A 26,781-nucleotide genomic window follows, 5' to 3' on the forward strand; every position below is an offset into this window, starting at 1 on the left:
CCAGTGCCTAGTTCACCCTACAAAGTAATTTTGAAAACACTTTTTCTGGAATGGCTATCAGAGCTGTCATCATATGAGGCCAGACAGTTAAGTCTGCAAACTCATCCTATAAAAAGTGCTATATGCTTCAATAGTGAATATCACTATAGTCACCAGATGGCCAATGGAAGTACACAGTGATATTCACAGAGTTGTGCAAACATCATCACAATGTAATTTTTAAGCATTTTTTTCTTTAGACAGAGCCTCAAGCTGTTGCCCTGGGTAGAGTGCTGTGGTGTCACAGCTCACAGTAACCTCCAACTCCTGGGCTCAAGCGATTCTCCTGTCTCCGCCTCCCAAGTAGCTGGGACTACAGGTGCTCACCACAATGCCCGGCTATGGTTGCAGCGTCATTGTTGTTTGGCGGGCCTGGGCTGGTTTCAAACCTGCCAGCTCAGGTGTATGTGGCTGGTGCCTTAGCTGCTTGAGCCACAGGCGCTAAACCAATTTTTAAGCATTTTTGTCCCCCTGTAAAAGAAAACAAACTTACCATTTGTTTCCTCCTGTTCCCTCCTTATTCCAGTCTAAGCAGCTACTTATATACTTTCTGTTTCCAGAGGCAGGATGTGGTCTTTTGTGAATGGCTCCTTTCATTAACATAGTGTTCTCAAGATTCACCTATATTGTAGCATGTGTCCATACTTTATTTCTTTTTTATGCTCAATTAATATTCCATTATATGGATATACCACATTCTGTTTATCCATTAATCTGTTGATGGATATTTGGGTGGTTTCCATTTTTAGGTTATTATGAATAATTTGTCTATAAATGCTGCTATTCATGTTTAAGTTTTTTATTGCGGACAAGTGTTTTCAATTCTCTGGGCTTATGCCTAGGAGCAGAATTTGTGAGTCATATGATAACTCTATGTTGAACTTTCTGAGGAATTGCCAAAAACTGTTTCACCATTTTACATTCTTACCAGCAAATGTGTGAGGATTCCAGTTTCTCATATCACCAATATTTGTATTTCTTTTTTAGTATAGCCAAACTAGTAATTGTGAAATGGCATCTTACTGTGATATTTAATTTTCATTTTCCTCATGACTAAAGCTATTGAGCATCTTTTCCTGTGCTTAGTGGCCATTTGTGTATCTTTGGAGATGTATCTATTAAAATCATTAGCCCAGTTTTAAATTATGTGGTTCATTTTTTATTGAATTTTTTTATATATTCTAGATACAAGAATCTTGTCAAGCACATGACAAGATATTTTTACAGATATTTTTTCCCACTTGGTGGGTTGTCTTTTCACTTTCTTGATGGTATCATTTTTACTACAAATATTTTGATGAAGTACAATTCATATTTTTTTTTCTTTTGTCACTTGTCCTTTTGGTGTCATCTGAGAAACCATTGCCTAATGCAAAGTCTCAAGTTTTATTCCTATGTTTTCTTTCAACATTTTATAGTTTTAGCTCTTACACTTAGTTCTGTGATGTATTTTGAGTTATATTTTGAGAAGGGTTTGGAGTAGGGATCCAGATTTATACTTTCGTATGTGGATATTCAGTTGTTTCAGTCCCTTGAAAAGACTATTCTTTCTGTTCTTTTCCCAATGAGTTGTCATGATCCCCTTGTCAAAAATCGATTGACAAATAGATCAATGGAATAGAATAGAGAACCCAGAAATATTTACAGTCAACTGATTTCTGACAAAGCTGTCAAGAACATTCATTGTGGAAAGGATACCCTGTTCTATAAATGGTGCTGGGAAAATTGTATTGTCATAGGCAGAAGAATGAAACTGGACACTTACCTCTCACCATGTACAAAAATCAACTCAAGATAAATTAAGGACTTAAAACAAGACCTGAAACTGTCAAAATACCATGAGAAAACCTAGGAAAAACTCTTCTGGACATTTGTCTTGGCAAAGAATTTATGACTAAGATTTCAAAAGCACAGACAAAAACAAAAACAGACAAGTAGAACTTAAGTTAAAAAGTTGCGCAGCAAAATAATCAACAGAGTGAAGCGATAACCTCTAGAATGGTAGAAAATATTTGCAAACTATTCATCTAAGAGGGGAATAATACCCAGAATTTATAGGCAATTCAACAACAACAATTACTGTAGGATAATATTTAGAAATAAACTTATCCTACAGCAAGCACACAAAGTAAATTCAGTGTGAGTTTAAAATGACATGCTTTTCTTCCAGAGGCTTAAGACGCTTGGACCCCCCTGGGTTACTCACAGAGTTAGGCTCTTTGGAAAATTCCTTAGGCCTTTTCTCTGAAGCAGTACACCCCATGAAGCCTGAGATCCAAGGGCATGTCACCCTTCCTCAGAGATACGGGCCAGAGGGTTGACATATGTTAACAACATACTGTCAGAGGTCTATAGGTGGTCTGCCCTGAAGGAAGGCCACAGTCGTTACTTCATACTGAGTAAACTGAGTGAGTGCTTGAAGATTAACTCTGTTCCCCTATAGCTATTTTTGTCTTTGTGCCCTGCTCGGAAAACTAGTCACTGTTTAGAGGAAGAGATTTACTACACAAGTGGTTACATTGATATGATAAATTTCCTTTCAAGTTCAAATTCAGCTAATAGATAATGGATTAGGTGTGTACGTGACTGGAAGGGTATAAAACTTAAACGTGGAATAAAGAACTTTGCTATATGCCATCAAACGGTGTATAGTCTGTTTCTTGACTTAATAATTACAGGAGCGAGTTTACACCTACAGCGAAGCTGCTGCTCGTTCGCGTCTCGGTCCACGCAACAATTACAAAAACAAAAACACCTAAATAATCTCATTAAAATGTGGGCAAAGGACATGAATAGACATTTTCAAAAGATATATGAATGGCTAACAGGTATATGAAAACAAGCTCAATATCACTAATCATCAGATAAATCCAAATCAAAACCACAATTAGATATCATCTTACCTCCATCAGAATGGGTATCGTTAAAAAATTTCAGATTTTGACAAGGATGTGGAGAAAAGAGAACTCTTACACACTGTTTATGGGACTGTAAAGTAGTACAGCCTCTATGGAAAACCGTATGGACATTTCTCCAAGAACTAGAAACATAACTACCATTCAGTCCACCAATCCCACTATTGGGTATCTATCCAAAAGCAAAGTGATCAGTACATCAAAAAGATGCCCGCACTCTTTTATGTTTATCAAAGGACTGTTCATAGCAGCAAAGATATACCTAATGTGGTATATATACATGATGGAATGCTCTTCAGCCATATAAAGAAAGAAATCGTGTAATTTGCAGCCATAAAAAAATAAAATCATGTCTTTTGCAACAGCACAGAACTGAAGGTTCTTATGTTAAGTGAACAAGTGAGGCACAGACAGTCTAATATCATATGTTCTCACACATAAGTGGGTGCTAAAAATGTGTACCATGAACATATAGCATGAAACAATAAAGGAGATTTGGAAGGGTAAGAGGGTAGGAGGAAGGTGAGAAATGGTTTACGGGTGCCATGTACCTTATTTGGATAAAGGATACCCTGAAAGCCCTCACTTATTCACTACACAATTTATGTATGTAACAAAGTTGCACATATACTCCATAAATGTATACAAATAAAAAATAATCAATTGACCTTAACATACCAATTTAATTCTGCCATCTCAATTCTATTCCATTGAGGTATATGTCTTTCTTTATGCCAGTATCATAGTTTTTATTTATATTTCATTTCATTTCACGTCCTTTTAGTGAAATTGTCACATGTTTAAAATTGTTGATTTTTTTAAAACAAAAATGCAGGTCATTTAAAAATATAAAAACTATGGCTTAACTTTGGCAATCTGTCCTTGACAGTTCTTTCCTCACATAAATTTTACAGGCCAAACACATTCATTGGCAACAAATCCATTCCACAAAGACTTTAAACATTTTCAAAGGTGTATATAAGAAAGGCTTGACAAATGAGGTTCTTTCTAATGAGATGATGTTATAAAACAGTCTGTCCTTACTTGTGCTTGCAAACTTGGATGAGAAACCCTCCTCGTTCTAACTGCAAATATGAAATGATTATGCCGAGCGTATTAGTTTCCTAAGGCCACCATTAACAAGTGCCACAATCTAGGTGGCTTAGAACAACAGAAATTTTTTTCTCTCACAGTTTTGGAGGCCAGAAGTCCAAACTCAAGGTGTCTTCAGGGCCATGCTTCTTCTGAAACTTACAGGAAAAGAGTAATTTCTTTACCCTTCCGGATTTGGTAGCCCCAGACACGCCTTGACTTGTGCTAACATCATTGCAGCCTCCCTGTGTCTTCACATTGTCTTCCTTCTGTGCATGTCTATGTCTCTGTCCAAATGTCCCCTTTTTATAGGAAGGCCAGCCGTCTCGGATTTAGGTCCACCCAAAGGATTTCATTTTAACTTGACCTACCTCTGTAAAACTGTTTTCTAAGAAGGTCATATTCTGTGGTCCTGGGGGTTAGGACTTCAACAGATCTTTTAAGAATGGAACAAAATTCAACCCTAATACTGAGCTTCAGAGAATAGTGTTTTGCTAGACCAATATTTCAATTTGAAGGATTTGAGTTACTTTACTGTCAATAGAACTGACAGTCTGTTCTTGATGATTATTTGTCTGGTACAGACCTGTTCTTAAATGTGACTGTAGCTATTTGGGGGCAGATATAGCCATCACTGTTGCTGTATGGAGTAGTTATCTCTAGTCATTTTTGCATTTTATCCCAGATTCATTCATCTATTTATTTATTCAAAAGTAGTTATTAACTACCAATGACATGCCAGACCTTGCACTGGGGGCATTGGACTTTATTTGCTTTATTTCCATCTGGCTTAGGGAAAAATGGATGCTCAAAGATGTTCTAACCCCCCTGGAACATTAGTATGCTATGTAACTTTGTCACTGGACTTGCTAAATTACGGCCTTCATGTAATGAAACATTTTTATTGTGGCTTTTTGAGCTTTCTGATCTTGAAGTGTGGAAGGATGTCTTTAGATGGTCCCTTCCAATGCAGTGACCCCAGCAGTTTTTGTTCAAAAGTTATCATTTAGGCACTATCTTCAACTCCTCGGAAAGTCAAAAAAAGAAAATACACAGGATACTATGCAGAAGTAGATTTGGGAATCCAGATGTGAAACTCATATAGGAATATGAAATATTTTATGCTTTGTGATCAGCACTAAGACTTATAAACAAACAAAAAAGAAATATAACATTCTGAGCCCTAAAGTTACAGAGTAGACACTTTTAAGAACTTCCACTCAAAAAGATCACAATATTTCAGTTCCCAGACCACAGTTGGGTGCTTAAGCTAAGAGTTTAGTTTTCTTTCTACTAGCAACAGAAAGGCTATTACTTTAGAAAGGTAGCAAATTCAGCACCAGGAGCCAGAAAAAGAGTCAGCAAGAAATTACAAGACCTGGAAATGACATAAAGAGAGTCAACAGGGGTTCGGTGCCCATAGCACAGTGGTTACAGCACCGGCCACATGCACCAAGGCTGGCAGGTTCGAACCCAGCCCAGGCTAGCTAAGCAACAATGACAACTGCAACTAAAAAATAGCAGGTGTTGTGGCAGGCACCTGTGGTCCCAGCACTTGGGAGGCTGAGGCAAGAGAATCGCTTAAGTCCAAGTGTTTGAGGTTGCTGTGAGCTGTGATGCCACAGCACTCTATCGAGGACCACATAGTTACAATCTGTCCTCTATCGAGGACCACATAGTTACAATCTGCAACATCAGGGTGTTCTTTGTGCTCACTCTGCTCACTGCCACGAGCACCTCCCCTCTCACCCATGTCTGCTGTCCACTTCTCTCCCCTCTACTGCCTGTGAAAGTATATGATTTTTCCTATGCTGTCACAGCCAAGTCAGCTGTCATGGCAAGCCATTTGCTCACCCCTCTCTCCTATCAATAGTACGTGGGAGAAATTGAAAGAATACAGAAAAGTAAAGCGTTAATTTGACGAACTCCCATCCTTACACTATTCAGAATTGACAGCTTTTAATATTCAGTCATGCTTGTTTCTGTCCTTATTACTATTTTTATTATTCACAGACAAGGATTCACTGTGGTGTCCAGGCTGCTGGGCTACCCAAGTAGCTGGGACTATAGGTTTGCACCACTATGCACAGCTCTTTTATTATTATTTAAGACATAAATCTTAAATTAATAATTTTCTTTAGTCATTACTAAAGTCCCAAAGACCCTTCTCTGCAAAGACAGTCATCATCAGGAGTTTAGTGGGTGCCCTTCTAATGATTTAATACGCACATACTTAAGTACTGTTTTCTATGAAATTTTTAAACTATACAAAGCATTTTTATAGGGTAGGGCATGGTGGCTCATACCTGTAATCCCAGCACTCTGGGAGGCAGAGGTGGGTGGATTGCTTGAGCACAGGAGTTCAAAATCAGCCTGAGCAAGAGTAAGACCCCATCTCTGAAAAAATAGCTGGGCATTGTGCCTGTAGTCCCAGCTACAGAGGCAGGAGGATGGCTTGAACCCAGGAAATTGTGGTTGCTTTGGGCTAGGACACCACGGCACCTCTACTCAGAGAAACAGAATGAGATTCTGTCTCAAAAAAACATTCTGGTTTTTGTTTTGTTTTGTTTTTTTTGAGACAGAGTCTCAAGCTGTTGCCCTGCGTAGAGTGCCATGGTGTAACAGCTCACAGCAACCTCAAACTCTTGGGCTTAAGCGATTCTCTTGCCTCAGCTCAGCCTCCTAAGTAGCTGGGACTACAGGCGCTCACCACAATGCCCAGCTATTTTTTGGTTGCAGTTGTCAGTGTTGTTTTAGCTGGCCTGGGCTGGGTTCGAACCCACCACCCTCAGTGTATGTGGCTAGCACCATACCCACTGAGCTACGGGTGGTGCCTCAAAAAAACAAAAAACAAAAACAAAACCCAAAAATCAAAGTATTTTTATATACATAACTTTCAGCTAAGCTTTTCCCCACATATTCTGTTAACATTTATTATGACAAGTTTAGATTTATTCTTGCCATCTCACTTTATTCTTATTATTTACAATACTTCCCTTTTGCTTCCTTTTCCCCTCTTTTCCTAATTTTCATTAGATTGATTTAGTTTTCTTTGTTCAATTTTTCCACCATCACCAGTTGAAAACATATGCATTCTATTTCTGAGTTATCCTTAAAGTAATCATGCACAAGTTTAATTTATTTCTCTCTAACATCTACAGTTACCCAGTATCAATATCCCCTTATTGAAGTAGGATCCCAGGCATTCCCAGCACACTTTTTTTTTTCCAGCACACTTTTTTGCTTATTTTGTTTTTAGTTCGTAGGTTCCCTCCCTTCCTCTCTTCCTTTCTTCCTTCCTCCCTCCCTCTCTCCCTTCCTTCCTTTCTTTCTCCTTCCCTCCCTCTTTCTCTCTCTGTTTCTCTCTTTCTGTTTTGAGACAAGGTCTTGCTCTGTCACCAAGGCTGGAATGCAGTGGGCATGATCATATAGCTCACTGCAGCTTTGAACTCCTGGGCTCAAGGGATCCTCCTCCCTCGGCCTCTCAAGTAGACAGGATTTAGAACTACAACATGCATTATCATGCTTAGCTATTTTATTTTATTTTTTTGTAGAGGTGAGATCTTGTTATGTTTTCCAGGCTGGTTTTGAACTTCTGATAGTAAGTGATTCTCCCACCTTGGCCTCCCAAAATGCTGGGATTACAGGCTTGAATCATCATGCCTGGTTCCCCAAGGACACTTTGGTTTTCCTCTGCTCTCCATGGAGAACTCCCCCAAACCTTTCTCCATTTTCATACCACTGGGAATATTAATTCCAATTTAAAAACTGTAATAAGTATTTATTTAGACAACACCATATTTGACTAAATTTTTGACTCGCCATTGATTCTTGTACGTTATTGTCTCCTGAATTAATTTTTCTTCATGTTAGAATACATCTTTTTTTTTTTTTTATTGTTTGGGATTCATTGAGGGTACAATAAGCCAGCTTACACTGATTGCAATTGTTAGGCAAAGTTCCTCTTGCAATCATGTCTTGCCCCCATAAAGTGTGACACACACCAAGGCATCTTTCAGAGAAGGTATGTAGATGGTAAGCTTTCTGTGTTTGGGAATGCTTACAAAAGTCCTGATTTTGCCCTTACATTTGACTGACATTTTCCCTGAATATAGAATTCTAGAAATTATTGTTTTTCCTTTAGCACCTGAACATAGTATTCCATATCTCGTTACCTTCAGTACTGCTGAGGAAATGTGTCAGTCTGACTATAGTTCATTTTAGATGATATTTTTCTTCACTAGTCACTTTTGGAGCTTTATCCTTGATATTCTGAGATTTCACTACTATGTGGTATATCTTCCTACACCTTTCTTCTCTCATGTTCAGCGAGTCATTTAATTTTGAGAATTTAGGTCTTCTTTGGTTCTGGAAAATTCTCAGATAGCATTCCTTCATTTATTGCTGTCTCCCATTCTTTCTTTTCTGTCCTTTTGGAAAGCCTGTGAGATAAATCTGTCTTCCATGTTTCTCAACTTTTCTCTCTTAAATTTTCATCTGCATGGAATTCTGGAAGAATTCCTTTCTGGGATTCAGCTCATTAATTCACTCTTCATCTCCATCCACTTTTTCTATTCAAAACCATCTCTTCAGTTGCTTTTTTTTTAAATTTCAACAATTATAATTTTCACTTTTGAGATTTCTAATCTTTTTTTTATAACTATCAATACTTGCCCATGGATATAATGGGCACCTGAGACACCTGATTTTGTGCATCTTGAAACCTCTATAATTTGAATGTACCCTTTAAGAAAAAAATACATAACACTGTTTATGAAAATAAAGTTATATAGGATGAAAAAATGAATCACAACAAATTTTAGGTGTGTTGGAGCTTCAGGAGCCTTTCTTCAGTGCTCACTTGTGGGGGAGGGGCTCACTAGAAGTTAGAGCTCACTTAGGGGTGGGGCTTACCTAACAATTTGATTCCCTTCTCATCTAGGACTCTAACTCCTGGCAACTTCCAGCACTCATGAAGGCTCAAGCTTAGGAACATCAACATATACACATAGAAAATCTTTCCAGTCAATTCTGGTATTTGATGCGAGGGAGAGAGAGTCTGGGACATGTGTTCAATCTACCCACTTAAAATAAGATTTTTGGTTTTAGTCAAGGATTATAGAAATAATTTTTGCCTCTTTTTCATCTATTATTTTGTTTCACCTCTTATTGTAGGCTAATAGTTTATGCTCTTATTGTAGTTGTAGTTTTACAATATATTGTATGAAATCTTTTTCAAAATTAGGGACTATATACATGCATACATATAGAAACAGTGTGAGAAAAGAAATTAATTGTGTATTTTCTAAATACATTTCTTTTCAAGAAACACACCAAACTTCAGAAGTGCTTTAAAATATCATTTACTTGTGGGCAAACTGCTTTGGGGAGATAAAAATAGAATCTAGTATGCTGGTACTTAGAAAAATACAGTTTTTTGCTGTTCACTAATCCTCAGAGAATCTGCTTACTAATGCTCTTCTTTGAAAAATTTGCAGCCTACCCTTTAATTTACATAAGTAAGTTGAAATGTTTATTGTTCAAAAATCAAATCAGATATTGACGGTTCATTCCTTAAAAGGCCAGGTCTTTTTTCTTTGCAAAGGAGATAAATTCTTACTTTCTTCTCTTTAAAGTGAAAACTGCTGTCCACACAACGCTTTTGTGCAAATTAGAGAAAGATGCCCTTTCCTCAGGCAAACATATAGCCCTGCCCTGGAGTACTCCCCTTCCTTGGGTAGATTTCACCCTGTCTGATGATAAGACTTTGATTCTGGACAGCAACAGCATCAGCATCATCTGAGCTTGCTAGAAATGCAGATTCTTCCCAATGGATACACTGTAAAAGTACATTACACACTTTCCAGGTGACAGACACACCTGTAACTCTGACTTTAACCATACAAAAGCAAAGTATGTAACCAAAACATATGTACCTGTTGTGTCCAAGTCGCAGGATCCCCCACATAAATCACCCAGAGACCAAGTCTGATGCAAAAGCAAGAGGCTGTTTATTTACAAGCTCGAGCCTGGGCTTCCTGGTCCTGGTGCAGCAGGAGAGCAGAGAAGCCCTGATCTTGAAAAGGAGGGAGGTTTTTAAGGGTATAGAAAGGAAAAAAGGGAGGGGGTGCAAGGTGAGCCGCTGGGGCGAGCTGATAGGGGTCTAGGGGACTGAGCAGTACTTGTCCTTGGCTGTCTTGGAGAGTGTTGCTATCACCTGGAGCAGACGTTGTGCAAGGGTGCGGATCATGGGGCAAGGACAGGGGGCGGGGGAGGAAGCAGGTTGCCTAACACCTTTGGTATGCAGCTGCAAAATAAAGGCTGAGGGACAAGATGAAGTTAGTTTTAACAAAATGGAGTTAACTTGGTCCTTACATACCCCCATAATAATCTGAAATTTAAAAAAAAGAAAAGGAGAGAAAAATATAATAATGTAAGAAATATCATGAAGAAATGAGTACAAGAATAGAGGAGCAGAATTCAAACATTTTAGCTAGAAAACTATTGGAACTATTTAGAAAACTAAAAACATTTTAGCTAGAAAACGTAAACCATCTGAATGTACTTTTACTTATACATAAAAGTAGAATAAATGAGTAATACAATGATTGGCCAACCAGTGTTTACATTAGTGGCCATTGTACCATTGTTATTCTGAAATCCTAATCCTCTTTCACAGCCTTAAAACCTCTGCACTTTTTAACTTTGCCACAGTTGCCTTTGTGTCTCCTGTCTTTCTCACTGCAGATGGACCGGGGAAAACAAAGTTTCTCTCCTTCAAGGCTGTAACTATAGTACAATTCCTAGCGCATTGTGGTTGTCACTACTGTACTTGTTTTTGAATAACGTGAAGCATCTGGTAACTAAAATGTTTTCATCTTTTATCCTCTGATAAAATTTGTTCTTGTTTATATCAACTGACCAGCAAAATATAGCATAGAATAAGGCAAGACTAACTTAATGTGATAAAGTTAAGTCAGTAATAAATAGTTTAAGCATAAAGAAAAAAAAGGAAAGAAGGAAAGAAGGTGAGAGAGAGAGAGAGAGAAAGGGGAAGGGAAATGGGAAGGGAAGAAAAAGGAAAAAAGAATTGCAGGCTCTTGGGCTTCTTCCATTCAGAGTCAGACAAGATGCCAAGATGATTAATGTGCATATTATAGTTTGACACACGCAGCTCTATGTTACTTTTAGACTTGTAGCAAGAACACAGGGAAGAAAGTAGCAAAATCCAATATGAGAAGTTCAAACTCCCTAAAGGATGGAGATGCTCAAGATGATTACTATTAAGAGTTCCTTGGGCTGAATAACAGTAACTTCATTCAACAAATGACGGTTTTGGGTTCACAGATATTAACTCATCCTTAGCTTGCCCAAAATAGGTCACCTATTCTGAAAGGAGATTTTGCTTAACGTATGTCAAAAGTTGCCGCTGTGCACCCACAGCACTTAACAGGTAATTGCAGCCATTTATCCTTTATTTCTACCTGTCTTCACTGAGTAAGTGCTGAGAGCTGTCTAGACAGCTCATCACCAACCATCCCCCCAGGACATGCCAGGGTACCTCCACCTCCTTAAATGCGGGGTACATTTAAGGTACTCCAGGGTTGGGGAGTGGTTTAGGCTGTGAGGAGAATAGGGCTAGCTGTTTTCTAGTTTATTGTGTTACTCGTGTCTGTGGTTTGTTCATTCTAACTAGCCTTATCCATTTTCTTCTAGCTCAGTGATAATTTGCACTTTCCTGGAACAACTGCCATGACTAGCAAACTTAGCATGCCTGCTGGTTAATTCTTTCTAATGCATTAGAAAAGTACAGGCACTCACTTCTGCAGTTCCTGGAAAAGATCTTGCAATTACTCACCCTTGTGTTTACTTTCCTGTGTTTGAGGTTTATTGGTTGAGTGATACTTTTTTTAAGGAGGAGTGGTGAAGCAATTTATTTAGATACCCAGCAATGACTGAGTCATGCTTACTCAACATTTCCTTGGAGCCAGCTCTTTATTGGCAATAATGTATTATACAGACTCTTCTGCTCTTCTTAGAAGCTTAACTTTGAAACCGCGTGTAAATAGAACACCTATCAAGGGTTGACATATTTATATATATGTGGAGATATTTTCTAAGTCAAGGATCTCTCAGTCTGGTCTTTTGGTTATAGAATTGAAAGAGCATGGGGGCAAGACATGATTGCAAGAGGGACTTTACCTAACAATTGCAATCAGTGTAACCTGGCTTATTGTACCCTCAATGAATCCCCAACAATAAAAAAAAAAAAAAGATAAAAAAAAAAAAAAGAATTGAAAGAGCATAGGATGAACGTGTGTTGGAAGTCCTTTTGGGCTGCTATAACAATACAGCACAGACTGGGTAGTTTATAAAGAACAGAAAGTTATTTCTCACTGTTTTGGAGATTGGGAAGTCCAAGATAAGGCACTGGCAGATTTGTTGTCTGATGAGAGCCACTTCCTGATTCTTAGATGGGGATTTCTGTGTCCTCACACAATAGGAGACTGAGGGAGCTCCCTTAGGGCCTATTTTATACAAGCACTAACCCCATTAATGAGAGGTCTGACCTCATGATCTATTCACCTCCCAAAAGGAGGTGATTATTCTCCTGACACCCTCACCATTAAGGTCAGGATTTCACCATTTGAATTTGGGGGAACATAAACATTCAGACCATAACAAACCACAAACTTCAACAATTAGGCAAAAGTAATAGGTCTTGGCTGCTGCAGGGTCACACTGTCATGTAGAAGCCCAAAGTTCCACATTCGTCTGAACTCTTCTGCTCTGGGAGTGGGCTAGAGCCACCCCCCTCCATGTTACAGAGAGATACTCCTTTCCCTCTCTGGCCACACACCAACCTGTACCGTATCTCAGAACAGCTAGAAGTTTGGTGTCTGTTCTCCGGGAGTGGCTCCTGTCTTTGGAATGGCCCCCAGACTGCCAAGATAACCTTTCAGCCAGCTGCAGCTGAATTTATTGACAGGCTAAGCTCAGAACAAATTTGCACTTTAGCTTTTCCTACCTGTGTGTACAAGGCACCAAGTCTAGCTTTGCTTTTTATGTGAATTGTCTCTTTTTAATCTGATACAGCCCTGCTCTGTATTAACACATTACATTTGCTGATAGGTAATTTTTATCCATTAAAAAGAAACCTAGAGATTCTTCTTCTTCTTCTTCTTTTTTTTTTTTTTTTGAGATAATCAGTGCTTCTCTGAGACTACTAGATGATTTTATACGTTCACTATTTAAAGGGTGCCTCAGTCACTGCCAAACCTCTTTTCCCACTCAATTAACTCAAAATGTCTGAGACTGAATTCATCATCTTTGCTTTAGGAAGGAAGCCCCACGCCTCCCAGATCCCCATCTCTAGGTGCCATAGCTCTGCTGTCGGCCAGGCCTTTGTGTCTCCTTACATTCTCCGTTCACCAATAACTTTCATTTCGTTTTTCAGATTTCCTCCCAGATTTTTCTAATCCTACTTTTGTGGTAACACCCGGTCCAAATCTTCATCCCTTCATACATGTACTCATTGTTGTTGTTGCCTCTAATTACATCCTTGGGCTTAACAGTTCTGTCCTCATTCGACAAACACTAATCGTCACAATATGCTCAGCCTCTGTCCTCTGAATCCATCCTCTGCACCATAACCAGACTAGTTTTCCTAACCGGACATTCATTATTGTGCTGGATGGTTGGCTGTTCCTAGTATGCCTTCTTTCCTTCAGACAGAGAAGTAGAGTTTCTAGTTGGGCACACAATCATCTGGTTAAAGATTTCCTCTTACCCATTTTTCTAATATACTCCCATTCTGAAACTCTACAATTAGAAGTTTGCATCTATCTTGGGCCATTAATTTTCTTATTGTTTATCTCTTATCTTCTGGTGTTTCAATCTTTTTTGCTCTATTTTGTGGGAAATTTCCTTAAATTTATCTTGTAAACCCTGAGTTTTTAATTTTTTTAAGTCATAGTCTTAGTTTCTAGGAGATCTTTGTGTTCTTCGTTCCATTTTTATAACTCTTTTTTTTTTTTTTTAGCAGTTTTTGGCCAGGGCCAAGTTTAAACCTGCCACCTCTGCTATATGGAGCTGGCACCCTCCTCCTTGAGCCACAGGTAGCCACCCAACATTATTTTTTTCATATATGTAATATCTTCTCATTTACATGAAAATGTGAGAGATAGTCTTTTTAGATGTTTGTCTCACGCTGTCTCTTTGTGTGTGTGCGTGTTTGTGTATCTTTCATGTTGGGTGCTTACCTCATACATCTGGCTGGCTGTCCCTACGTGAGGGTGGAGCCTGTAAGGCTGATTGATAACTCTGTGTGTGTGGGGTGGGAGGGAGTGGGGAGGTTTGTCCACTGTGGTCTTCACTGCAGGGTGGGTCCACAGAGTCATTTTATTGCAGAACTTCCAAAGTCAGTATTTGTAGGTCTTTTGCCTGGAGCCGATATCTTCCCCAGGGAAGAATCTTCCAAACCCCCACCTGGAGGTAATAGGCCTGGTTATTAGTTCTCTGGGAAGTCGCTGAAGATCAAAACATCAATTAGATAAACTTTTCATCATCTGTCTTGTTTTCTTTCCATCCAGTATTTCCAAACTCAACTGTGCTTGTGAGACACTGTTTTGCTATCTCCAAAGAATAACCTTCCCATCTTCTGCCAAAGTAGGAGAGGCCATATGAGTAAGATTGACAGACTTAGCAAACGAAAACAGAGGCACTCAGTTAAATTTACAGTTCAGATAAATAACAAGTAATTTTTAATGTATGTTCATGCAATATTGGGGACATACTTATACTAAAAAATTATGCATTCCTTATCTGAAGTTCAGCGTTAACTGGTCATCCTGTATTATCTGGTAACTCCACCCTGGGATCAAACTGCTTCGCAAATCAACTTCGAACCAATCTCCTGTTTGGGGCCCCTATAAGAAGTACTAGGATCTGAATCTTTGGGCAATGAGAATTATGCTGTTTTCCAGTTCTCCTTGTAGCTGACTTGGGAAGTAGCTTTCTTGGGTCTGTTAAGTCAGTTATCATTTGCCCATCTGCAAGTGGGCAATCTTCTAAAATTATATGCATGGCTGTTGGTTTACCTCCTATAAATCCATAACTCATTACAGATTTAAGTCTTTTTGTTTCTGTTTTGCTTGTTTTGCTTTAGTTTTGGTTTTAGTTTCTTTTGTTCAGGATAATATTTGTATTTATTTTTTAGAGCAGCTTAATTGAGGCATTACACTTTTACGGCACAATTTGTGCTACTCGACAAACATAAACAGTGGAGCAGCCAGCATCCTAAGCAATACTTCTGCACGTGGAATATTTCTACTACCTCACAAAATTTCCTTCTGCTTTATGCTCACCCTCCTCCTCCAGTCGCTGGCTTCTGGCAACTACTGACCTATTTTCTGTCATTTTAATTTTGGTTTTTATAAAATTTCATAAAATGGGATCATAAAGTATGTAACCTTTTGGGTCTGGCTGCTGTCACCTAGCATAATGCTTTTGAAATTCATCAGGCATCATGCCTTCCTGCCTGCAGCAGTAACTCTACCCTGGGAACCTTCTATTGTTGAGTAATATTCCATTGTGTGGATATTTGCTTATTCATTTACCAGTAGAAGAACATTTGAGTTGTTTCCAATTTGGGACTATTTGTGTAAAGCTGCTATGAATATTGGGGTACAAGTAATTGTGTGGTTACATGTGTTCATTTTCCTGGGTAAATTCGCAGGAGTGTTTCTGAGCCACATGATAGGTGTATGTTCACTATTACAAGAAATTGGCAAACTGTTTTTCAGTGTTCTGCACCATTTTACACTCCCACCAGTAATGCGTGAGGGCTTCAGTGGTTTCCTGGTCTGGACAGTACTCAGTATTGTCGCTATCATTGATTTTAATCATTTTACTGAGTGTGTAGTGCTATCTTACTATGGTTTTAATTTGCATTTCCCTAAAGATTTTGAGTATCTTACTTGCTTTTCATATATTATCTTAGTAAGTGTTCATGCAAATCTTTTTTCCAATTTCCTATTCAGTCATTTATCTTATGGACTTCTAAGAGTCCTTTGTATGTTTTATGTCCCTTTTCAGATAAATGATTTGCAAATGCACTCAATCCTCATTAATTGTGAATTCTATATTTTTGAATTTGCTTGCCCACTAAAATTTTTTTGTTACCTCATGTAGTATACTGTAAGAGACATACTGAGGCTCTAACGTTAATGATATTCATAAGCCAGTGCAAACATTTTGCAGGGCTGGCACTATTGTGTCACTTAGATATATGATGCGATCTGGCCTGGGGATTTCCAGGGGACAAGGCCACCTCAGTCAGATGCAGCTCTCATAAACCTTAAAACAAAGCTTATTGTTTTAAAGAACAGCTTAACTTCCCTTCATGAAAGAAATACCTGGAACTGACCTGCACCGAGTACAGGTATAAGAAAGAGGGAAGAATCCCCGAAACTCTAAGAATAGTCTCCAGATAGAAACCTTCCTTGTCGAGGATCTTTGGCCCATCCCACTGGCCTGCTCCTGTGTCTGTCTCATAAGAGCCCTGCCAGAATTAACTGCTTCACCATCAAGATATATCTTACGCTACACTTTAAAATATATTAATGTATGGTATCTTGCCTATTTGATTGACTTCATGTTTTTATGTTCTGGTACTTAGCACAGAAACTTGCCTATAGAAAAGATCAATAAGTATTTGTTGAAAAAGGCATAAAAGTTAACATTTATTTCTTCTACTTAGTTGAAGCCCTTTTTTAAGAGCATACCGTTTTTAAATAAATGTAATGGATAAAATAGTTTTAAATTAATATATCAGATTAACAGTTTATTCCCTTATGTATTTTAAATGATTCCTTTGCCCTCTTTTTCTAAAGAAAATTTCAGTTATCTATAATAAAAATTTGCTGAGCAAAATTAAACTTCTGCTTAGACCAATGGAATAATTAGAAATTTGGAATAAGCAGTCTGAATTAATATGTTTTTACCATGTTCAGTTTAAGTATAGAATCTTGGAGCCAGTGAGGCATATTAATTGCACAAGTGCTAATTAGGCTCTTCCAGGTTAGCTAAGGAGGTAGGAAGGGAAAGAACAAGGCCTCGCCTTATCTTCTTGTATGAGAAATGACCTTTCTCATAAAAGAAAGGTTATTTTCAAACAGTGCTGAATTCAGTTTTCTGGCAGCAGCTATGCAAGTCAATAGCTGGTTGTGTCTAAGAGCAGATGTTTGCCACTCTTGGAGCAGAGGCTGCTATCAGGGAAACCAGCTATTGCAGCCTCTTCAGCGATAGCTATGGCTGTCCTAACTCATTGTGTCAATCACTACCCTACCTGCCTGCCTTTTGCTTCTGTCCACACTAGCACATGCTGATAGAGACTTCTTTCTACGTGTCTCCATAGGTGAGGAACAACTTTTTCCTCTACTCTCTTATGTCCAGTGCCTGGGAACCTGAAATTAAACTGATGAATGACAGATTAACAGAAGAAAAGGTATAGAAATTTTATTTGATGTTTGTATTTTAATTTTATATGTGCGTGGGAAGGTCTCCCAGAAAAGAAAGTAAAATCCTAGGAAAGTGATTAGGCCTGAGAGCTTATTTGCCCTTTTAACAAAGGACAATACATTTCTGGAGAAGTGATAAAATAAAAGTGCTTGGGCTTCTAGGAACAGTAAACTGTGGCCAGGTAAATACACGAGGGAAACCAGTGGAACGTAAGTGTTATTTCAGTAAGGTTTGTTCATGCAGATCCAGATGGTGTCAGCTTATCTCCATTGATAAGTCATCTCTTCTTTAGGGTATGGAAGCGGGGAGGGGAGACATTTTCACAAGAGGAAATTTATGTTCTGCTTTATGCAGAAAGTGAGAGAGTAGAGTGCTTTTTTTGTGCCCACTGTTTCTCGATTTGCATTCAGCAAAATAACCCTTATGCCAAAGTGGTAGCATACTCTGATCCCCTCCAACTCAAATTCAAATTCCTGTAAGGAAGGCATCCAACCACTTCAAATAGTACTCTCCTTTCCTGTAGACAGATTTTCACATCAGTCCCCCTTCTGAGATGGAGGCTGCCCTATAAATGAGCTCCCCGTGGGCCCAGTATCTCCTTGGGCCAGGACAGTGAGAGGCATGATCCCTCCCCTCAGAGGGTCTGTGAGCCTGGAACACATTCATGTCACACCACTGGGAGCTCCTGTCTGACACAAGAGGCAGGAACTGACATCCAAAAAGTTAGGGGTCCTTTCAGAGCCCCCTGTGGTCTAGGTCTCTGAAACACACCATCTCCCCAAGACTGAGAAGATTCGTCTAATTGGCTTGTTTCTTTTGACCTGCTCCAAATGTTTGGGTTAAGCCTGCAAAGCTTGCACACATCTCGTTTATGGAATGTTTAAACATCGCCACTGTGTCTTTTATCAGAATTGTTTATGGTTAAAATTTAAAGTGGTCTGATATCACGGATATCAGACTGATACCACTGATATCACTTGATCCTGAACAAGTGAGCTCACAACAGTGTTTATTTTAATTTGCTTTCATTAATCTAAATAAACGAGTTGCCATTTTGAAAATAAGTATGTAATACTGCAAGGGAAACTAGTATGAAGCTTACCTGAAGTCACTGTTAGCAGCTATTGTTCATATTTTTAGAAGTTTGAAGCAAGGCAATATGGAAGATAGTATTTACTCAGTTGATATTTACAGAGAACCAACTAGGTGCCAGGAACTGTGCTAAGTCCTGGGAATACAGCAATAAAGAACACGGACATATTCCTGATTTCCTGGAACTTAAATAAGATATATTCAATCAACCTGTTTTCTTGTTTTTTAGAATAATGAAGAGTGGGACAAGAGGTGGAATGAAGGTCAAAGTAAGCCCCATAGTCTTATACCAAAGTTTTCTAATTCAGAATAAGAAGGAAAGAACTTTTGCAACCATGTTAGCAATACTGAACATGGCAATTTAAACCCAACTTTAAGCAGGCAGTGAGTCCGAATAGTGCCCTAATGATATTTTTAAATAATTAATGGCCTTGTCAACATTAATTGACTTACAAACATCTGACTGAATGGGCTTCCTTTTCCAACTAAACAAGAAGGTAAAAAACCTCTCAAATAACAAGCAGTTGACATCTTAATTATTAGATCACTTTTAAGCTTTCCTTAACCCAGTGAAGTCTGATGAAACCTTAGGCCCCATATCCTTCTTAGGTACCAGTTATCACAAAAGACCCATTATTGCCTCAGCCAGTGTTCATTATAGTTATTCAGCCCCAGGAAAGCATGAGTGACCCTGTCTTGCTTCCAGCTCTAGTTTACTTTCTCTGAGATCCATCACTACTCACAAAATAGTTCCTTGCAACTTATCATTAGTCTCAAGAAATTGACAATCTGATTCTAAAATTTGTATGAACCGCAAAGGGCCAAGAAAAGCCAAGATATTCTTAAAGAGGAAGAATTAAATAAAAGAAACTACAGGCAGTCCCTAGGTTATGAATGAGATAGGTTCTGTAGGTTTGTTCTTAAGTTGAATTTGTGTGTAAGTTAGAACAGGTACATTTACCTATTACCTGTAATAGCTTCTGCTTGTAAGTTTGAGTTGTACTTCAGTCAGATGTTTTGTAAGTCAGAGACTTACTGCAATAAACTCCTTTCGTAAGAATGAGTTGTGGGTAAGTTGGATGTTTATAACTTGGGGACTACCTTTATAGACACTAAGTGTTAGGGAAGCTCTACTCCAGGATGAGAAAGAATTCTTGACTCAAAGATTAAGAAAGCTTTTTGAAGCAAGATGTTTATTTTACTTTCTAAGGGAGGAAAGGGCATAGAATGAAAGGAAGTAGAAATACCAGCCCCTGGGATGAATGGCTTGGGGTTTTGTGGAGGTTCTAGAGAGCAGAGCAATAATCTGTTGTGAAACGATAGCAGAAGGCGGTTGTTTCCTAGCACATTTGTTGATGTGAAATGATAATGAAAACTGGTTGTTTTCCAGAGCAAATGTTTTCTGTTGGGTTGTTTTTATCTGACTTCTTGGAATTCAGTCTGGTAGATGCTGAAGGACAACATGCCCTTTGCTATTTGTTCAGTACTCTCCCAGTTCTGCAAAACACAGTCTCAAAAAAATAGGTGGTCAAGCAAAAAGCTAGCAATGGGGGCCAGCACACCATTGTGTGTAGTGATGCTTTAATGGCCACGTTTTATTGGGTGTTTTCCTTCAAACAGGATAAACCATAGATACAGACATAGTCAATAAAATAAAATAAAATAGTCAAAAATAAAATAGATGAAACAAATTCTAAGAGACTGATGCCACATGCTACACATTTAACCTAATTTTATTCATGCTTGCCTTGGGATGGGGAATAGATCATTCAGTAAAAATGTACAGTAAAAACAAAAGGTCTTACCATGTACAACTTTTAAACTACAATAATGATGTACCTTAATTACTTCCATGCACAGAAGTCTAACAGTTTTTTTAAAATAAACACAATTAAGACTTCTAGGAGCGGGTGGCACCTGTGGCTCAGTGAGTAGGGCGCCGGCCCCATATACCAAGGGTGGCGGGTTCAAACCCAGCCCCAGCTGAACTGCAACCAAAAAATAGCCGGGCGTTGTGGCGGGCGCCTGTAGTCCCAGCTGCTCGGGAGGCTGAGGCAGGAGAATCGCGGAAGCCCAAGAGCTAGAGGTTGCTGTGAGTCCTGTGACATCATGGCACTCTACTGAGGGCGGTAAAGTGAGACTCTGTCCCTACAAAAAAAAAAAAACACTTCTAGGAGCATTTTATAATAAAGTAATTCCTTATTTTTCTTTGTAGATAGATCAAGCACCTCCAAAATACAAATTCCTATACACAGTGAGCACTTAAAATGAACACTTACTTAAATGAAGTACGTGGACAGCCTTAGGATAAGCTGACTTTATATATTCAGCCAGGTAGGCAACAAACCATAGTGCCAAATGGGAAAAGTGTTTTTGCAAATAAATTTTAAAAACTAAGTTAACTTTTAAATACAGAAAATATACTGATTTGCTAAAATAAATAAGATGTGATGTATTAACACTTCACTATAAAGGATGCATAGCAGAACATTTATAAATGGTGAAGGAATCATTTTTTTTTTTTTTTTTTTTGTAGAGACAGAGTCTCACTGTACCACCCTTGGTAGAGTGCCGTGGTGTCACACGGCTCACAGCAACCTCTAACTCTTGGGCTTATGCAATTCTCTTGCCTCAGCCTCCCAAGCAGCTGGGACTACAGGCGCCGCCACAACGCCCGGCTATTTTTTTGTTGCAGTTTGGCCGGGGCTGGGTTTGAACCCGCCACCCTCGGCATATGGGGCCGGCGCCCTACTCACTGAGCCACAGGCGCCGCCCAGGAATCTTATAAAGAATAGTTTACTACAGTAAACACTGGCTACACAGAAGTGCATATCGTGAAGCACTGTGGGTGGCATATGCTCTGCCGCATACTCTTGTTACCTTGAGGTAGATAACACATGTGTACCAAATTCGGCATTCATTTTCAGTTGCCGCTGGTATCATGTGTTTTAAGAAATGTGTACAGTATGAAAAACTTGAAAATACTCGGGAATGAAAAATGTTTTAGGAAAAAAATAGATATTTTCATGCCATCATGTACAGTCTCTGTGTAAATTTCAAGGCAAGATTTGTGCCCTGTAAAACAGATCATTGTTCTATGAGGTGTGTGTTTACTTGTCTTAGTGCGTTTCTTTTGTCTCCTCCTGCATTGCATTATTTTGTTCTATTCTTTGTTTTTGCGTGCAAATGACATGCCAGTTAAAATGAAAACTATCTCCCATGTAGAAAAAAAGATCTGGATTTTAAAAACTGAGAACTAATAAAATTCTTACTAAATGACACCATCTGATTAAGTTAAAAAATGACTTTAAACACGAGTAATAAAAAAAGACGACACATTTTCACGAAGAATACAAAGAGAAATGTCTGCTGAACGTTTCAATTCAGAAGTTTCAGAATGCTGCTGTATGTTTTATGGGGAATTTGAGGGGAAGATTTCATGGCAGAAGGTGTTAATGTGGCCTGTATGGACTTCAGTGGTGACCCAACTGGACTGTAGAACTGTGGGATGCCTATGGATTCAAGCTGCTTGTTAAAGAGGTACTCCCCACTGTTGTTTAGAAATCCTTCCTCATTTCCTCTCTCCCCAAGCTTACCATCTTCTATTGGCTCAGTTCCTAGCATTTCAGTATCTTTTTTCCTGCTAAAAACCTTGTCCAAGTAACTAGTGTAAGTATTTTCCTTCTCAACTTGTTTATCCTTCCTTACTTCACAACAAAACTGACCTATGAGAAAACAGTCCTCCCCTCTGCTCACAAACTGGCTATCCCAAGAAGATTGGTATAAGCCTTCTAACTGAGCTAGATTTGCCATTCCTTTTTCCTGTTTTTCTTGGCTTACAGATTTTGATACCAAACTTTTCAATTCTAGTTGGGCTACTGAGCTATTCAAGTCATTTAATTTATCAACAACATCGTGAGGCTCGTGTTGTAAACTAAGCTGAATAGTTCCTGCAATAAAGGAATCCAAATCAAGTCCCTGATTCTTTTCCCTTTCTTTCTCAGCCAGGTGCTGTGATGCTTCCTCCAGAGCTATCTGGGCTTTAACCAGTCCATTCCTTTCACATTTTCACTTGCCTTTCTTATCAGATTTTTCTTTACTTTGTTCTTTCCAATTGGAAAGATCTATAATAAACTTGGGTTCATAGTAATGGTTAACTTTGCTCTCTCTCCAAACTAAGTTATCTAAATACGATGATGACCTAATTTTGTAGTTTACAAGTATGGCTAAATTACAGATCACAATATTTGTTTTCGTGATGACCTGGGTACTGCCAGAAAGCTCAGGAAGGAGTGTAATTGGTATTGAAAGCAGGATCCTCTAGATACTTTTCCCAATCTCCATCCAAATATTTTCGAGGATCAACTTGCTTCTTCTTCATCAGTGACATCTCACAGAGCTCTTGAACTTCATCAATGTCAAAGTTGTTATATATAGGCCAGTCATGCTCTGAAAACTGACAATCATGGTACCTTTCCCAGTTATAAATATGACTATGCATTTCATCCATAAGCAAAATATCAGCAACTTCATCTTCAATATGGAAAGGATGGCTGGAAATTGGTTCATCCATTGGAAAAGAATATATGCTCATGTAAAGATGGGAGAGCGCTTCTTCTGCCATTAACCGATCCATGGGGCTAAATGTCAAAATTTGTTTCAGGAAGTCTAGTGCTTCTTGACTAATTCCTGGAAGCAGCTGAGTTAAAGGTTCGTGTGGCTCATTCATGACATTTCTAATGTAAACTGGAATTACACTGAGAAGATCCTGATGATCTTCCTTATGAACAACAGGTATAGATTCTAAAATCAGCTGCATCTGTTCAAGTACATGTGCACCTGCAAAAAGGGTTTTACAGTCAGCATTTCAGCAAAGATGCAGCCTATAGCCCACATGTCAATGGCTTTAGTATAATTATTAGGAGAAAGTAAAAGATGTGAAGATCTGTACCATTTAGTAATCAATACTTCAGAAAGATGACCCTTATGGGAATAAAGAGGATCCATGATCTGTACAAGACCTAAGTCACCTATCTTCAGCACCAAGTCTTCAGTATTAATGAAAAGATTAGCTGGTTGAGATCTCTGTGCAGTATGTTTGCAGAGCGAATATACTTGAGCCCCTGTAGCAGCTGAAAAGCCTGGCATGCTCTTCCAGTAAAGGGCCCTGCTCCAGCACATCCGTCAAGTCTGTCTCCATGTACTTCTGAACAATGTAGACACTGTTTTCGGTAAGAGAGCCCATATCATCTGTTAATTGGCTTCCACTGGGACCAAGAATTTCAAACACTTTCACAATGGTCAAGTCTTCTAATAATTTTGATTTCATGTAGAGCATGTTTGACATTCTGGGGATCAGTTTGGACAATTTTCTTGATGGTTACTCTTTTGTCACAGTCATTGTCTACAGCAGAAAGAAACCAAGCCATTGCCTCCACACCCCAATGGTTTTAATTCCATATACCTAGAGCCCAGATCAAAACCATGAATGTTCATGAGACTTTCAAATTTCTCTGCCATTTTGAAACCCTTACTATTGCCTTTTCCTTTCGAATTGTTGAACTTGTGTAAACAAGGAAGAAAATTGGCATCAAAAGGAAAGATCTTTCAAAAAGGGAAAAGAAATATAATTATGCTTCCATAGCAAGATGATTTCTTCATGTTCATTGCATACACCAGCCAGGCCCATTGAGTTCCCTTTAGATTTAAGCTCAAAAAGCTCTACTCATATTAAGAATTAAAAAGATTGCCGTACTCATAGTTCAAGAAAGGGGCAGCAACTCCAAAGACATTTAAAGAAAACAATCAAGAAACTCACACGGAATGAAATAACATACTATGCACTCAGATTTACTGTGCTAAATGATTTAACATTTAACAAAAATGTGAATAAATATGCACACAAAAGGCTTCTATGAACATTCTCCTCACAGTGCAGATACATTCAGTGTTGGACTGGTCCTGAGCAGCATCATTCTAAGGTGCTGGGAAGCACTATTTTGGTTTTGTTTCTCTTCTTCCTTTGTTGCTATATATTTCAACAGGAAGCCCTGGCAGCTGCTGGTTAACAGAAGATGTCTTTTGTTAGTGATCAGGTGGCTCCACCTCACCACAATCACAATCAAAGCTACCGTCCATCTTACTCAGCTACAACGGGACTTCTCCAACACATGGAGAGAGTGAGGGGCCCACAGACAGCCCCCAGGGTTGGCTCAGGTCTCCGGCTGTGCTGGCAGCAGCGGTGTCTCCAAGGCTCTCGCTTTGCTGCAGTCGCCACCATGTAACCCTGAACTGTGAGAGAGGGCCCAGTGATGGTTTTAGTTAGATGATTTACTAGCAATGCTGTCCTTTCACTAAGACTTACTCTAAAGCCATAGGACCTAAGACAGTAATATCAAAACAGAATACAAAACAGAACAGTGGAAAAGATCAGAGTCCAAAAGAGACTCACACACGTAGACATGTCTATGACAAAATAAGTAAATAGTGATAAAAATAACACTTCAAAAATCAATAGTGCTAGGTCCCTTGGATAATACCAAAAAAATAAAATCTTGTATCATCTATAAAACCAATTTCAGAAAGTAATTTAAAAACAAATGTTTAAAAAACAGTTCTTTCATAAGAATGACATTAGTTTTATAATATTGAGTTAGAAAAAATTTCTAGAACAGATCACCAAAAAAGTAGCTATACAGGAAGAGATTAGATTGATAAATTGTACTACATTCCAATTAAGAATTTCTGTTTTTCAAAAGACACCAGTAAGAAAGGGAAGAAGCAAGTCAGAGTGGGAGTAGATATGTAAAACATATGTGACTGACAAAGAGCTTGAACCCAGAATGTATAGATAACTCCCATAAATCAGTAAGAAAAAGGGAAATCGAATGGAAAGATGGGTAAAAGACTCGAATAGGCAGCTTATGAAAGGAGATATTGAAAGGTGTAAGCGGCAGTGGCGAGAAACTAGACCAGAGTGGAGATGTTTAGGCCAGGTTTATTGAAAGGGGAGGGTGACCTGCCTGGACAGTGCAAAGGTGGTGTCTGTGCTGGGGGTGGGGTGTGCAATTACAGACCCCTTTATATGCAACCTTAGGGGCCAGGCAAATTTCACAGCTTGCCCAGAATATTAGAGTCCTTAGGCCCTAACTGCTGGGAGGAGGGGCTAACTAGATCCTTTGTGTCTTTGTCTTAGGAGGGAAGGAAGAGGACAAGGAGGGGAAAGGTTCATGTGTGGCTGCCTGAGGCCTACCAACAGATATCCAAATGGTGTTCAACTTTCTTAATAATAATGTAAATCCAAATTAAAATCACAATACATCCTCCAGAATAGCTAAAATAAGAAATATTGACAACTTCGTGTGTTTGCAAGGATGTGGAGCATTAAACTCTTGTTTAATGCTGGAAGAAGTATTTTATATTTGGTGTCACACACTAGATCTAAACATTAGCCTATCCGATGACCCAAGTATTTCACTCTTGGAGTAACAGATATGCATGCATGTTGCATCATTATTTGTGACAGGGGGGGAAAAACCTTTAAAAAAATTCCAAGGAGACCTCTGGTTTTCAGCTTGAAAGTTGTCACTCCTGTTCTCACAACAAGAAAAAGCTGAACAAACTAAAAATCAACTTTTCTGAGATTCGTGAGAGAATTGAGCTAACAGGGCAAACAGCTGTCCCTAGCAGAGGCGTGTGAATACAGAGAATCATGGCTTACAGGAGCAGAAGTTGGGCATCTGGGCCAGTACCCCAGTGGGAGAACTTACACTGAGGTTGACAAATTGCTGGAGGCTCCGTGTGTACAAGTGTGAGAGTTAAAAGTTCAGGGAGGCTCACTGTAGGGGCCCACACTTAAGTGAGTCTACCTGCAGGGGTCTCACCAGGTGCTGAGGGTGAAAAAAATCCCTCCTGCTTCCCATGGGGGAGGGGAAAGATAACTATTTCAAAATACTCCCTGAGCATTTGGTTCCCCTTTACAAAAGCTGGCCCTCAAGGGAATCGTAACCACCAGGACTTTTCCAGAGCCTGATAGCCTTGGGAGATGGGAAACAATTCCAGCCCCTCTAGCTTTTCTGTCTCACCTAAGCAGGGAGTGGAGAGGGGTTGAGAAGCACTAATG

General features: G+C 39.0%; 1 pseudogene; it reads right to left on the bottom strand.

The window, feature by feature from the left end:
- Window positions 1-22,037: 22,037 nt before the first annotated feature.
- LOC128593688 (mitogen-activated protein kinase 6-like) lies at window positions 22,038-24,179 on the bottom strand (annotated as a pseudogene).
- Between the last annotated feature and the right edge of the window lie 2,602 nt (window positions 24,180-26,781).

This window comes from Nycticebus coucang, chromosome 9, assembly GCF_027406575.1.
Source record: "Nycticebus coucang isolate mNycCou1 chromosome 9, mNycCou1.pri, whole genome shotgun sequence".
NCBI classification, from domain to species: domain Eukaryota; kingdom Metazoa; phylum Chordata; class Mammalia; order Primates; family Lorisidae; genus Nycticebus; species Nycticebus coucang.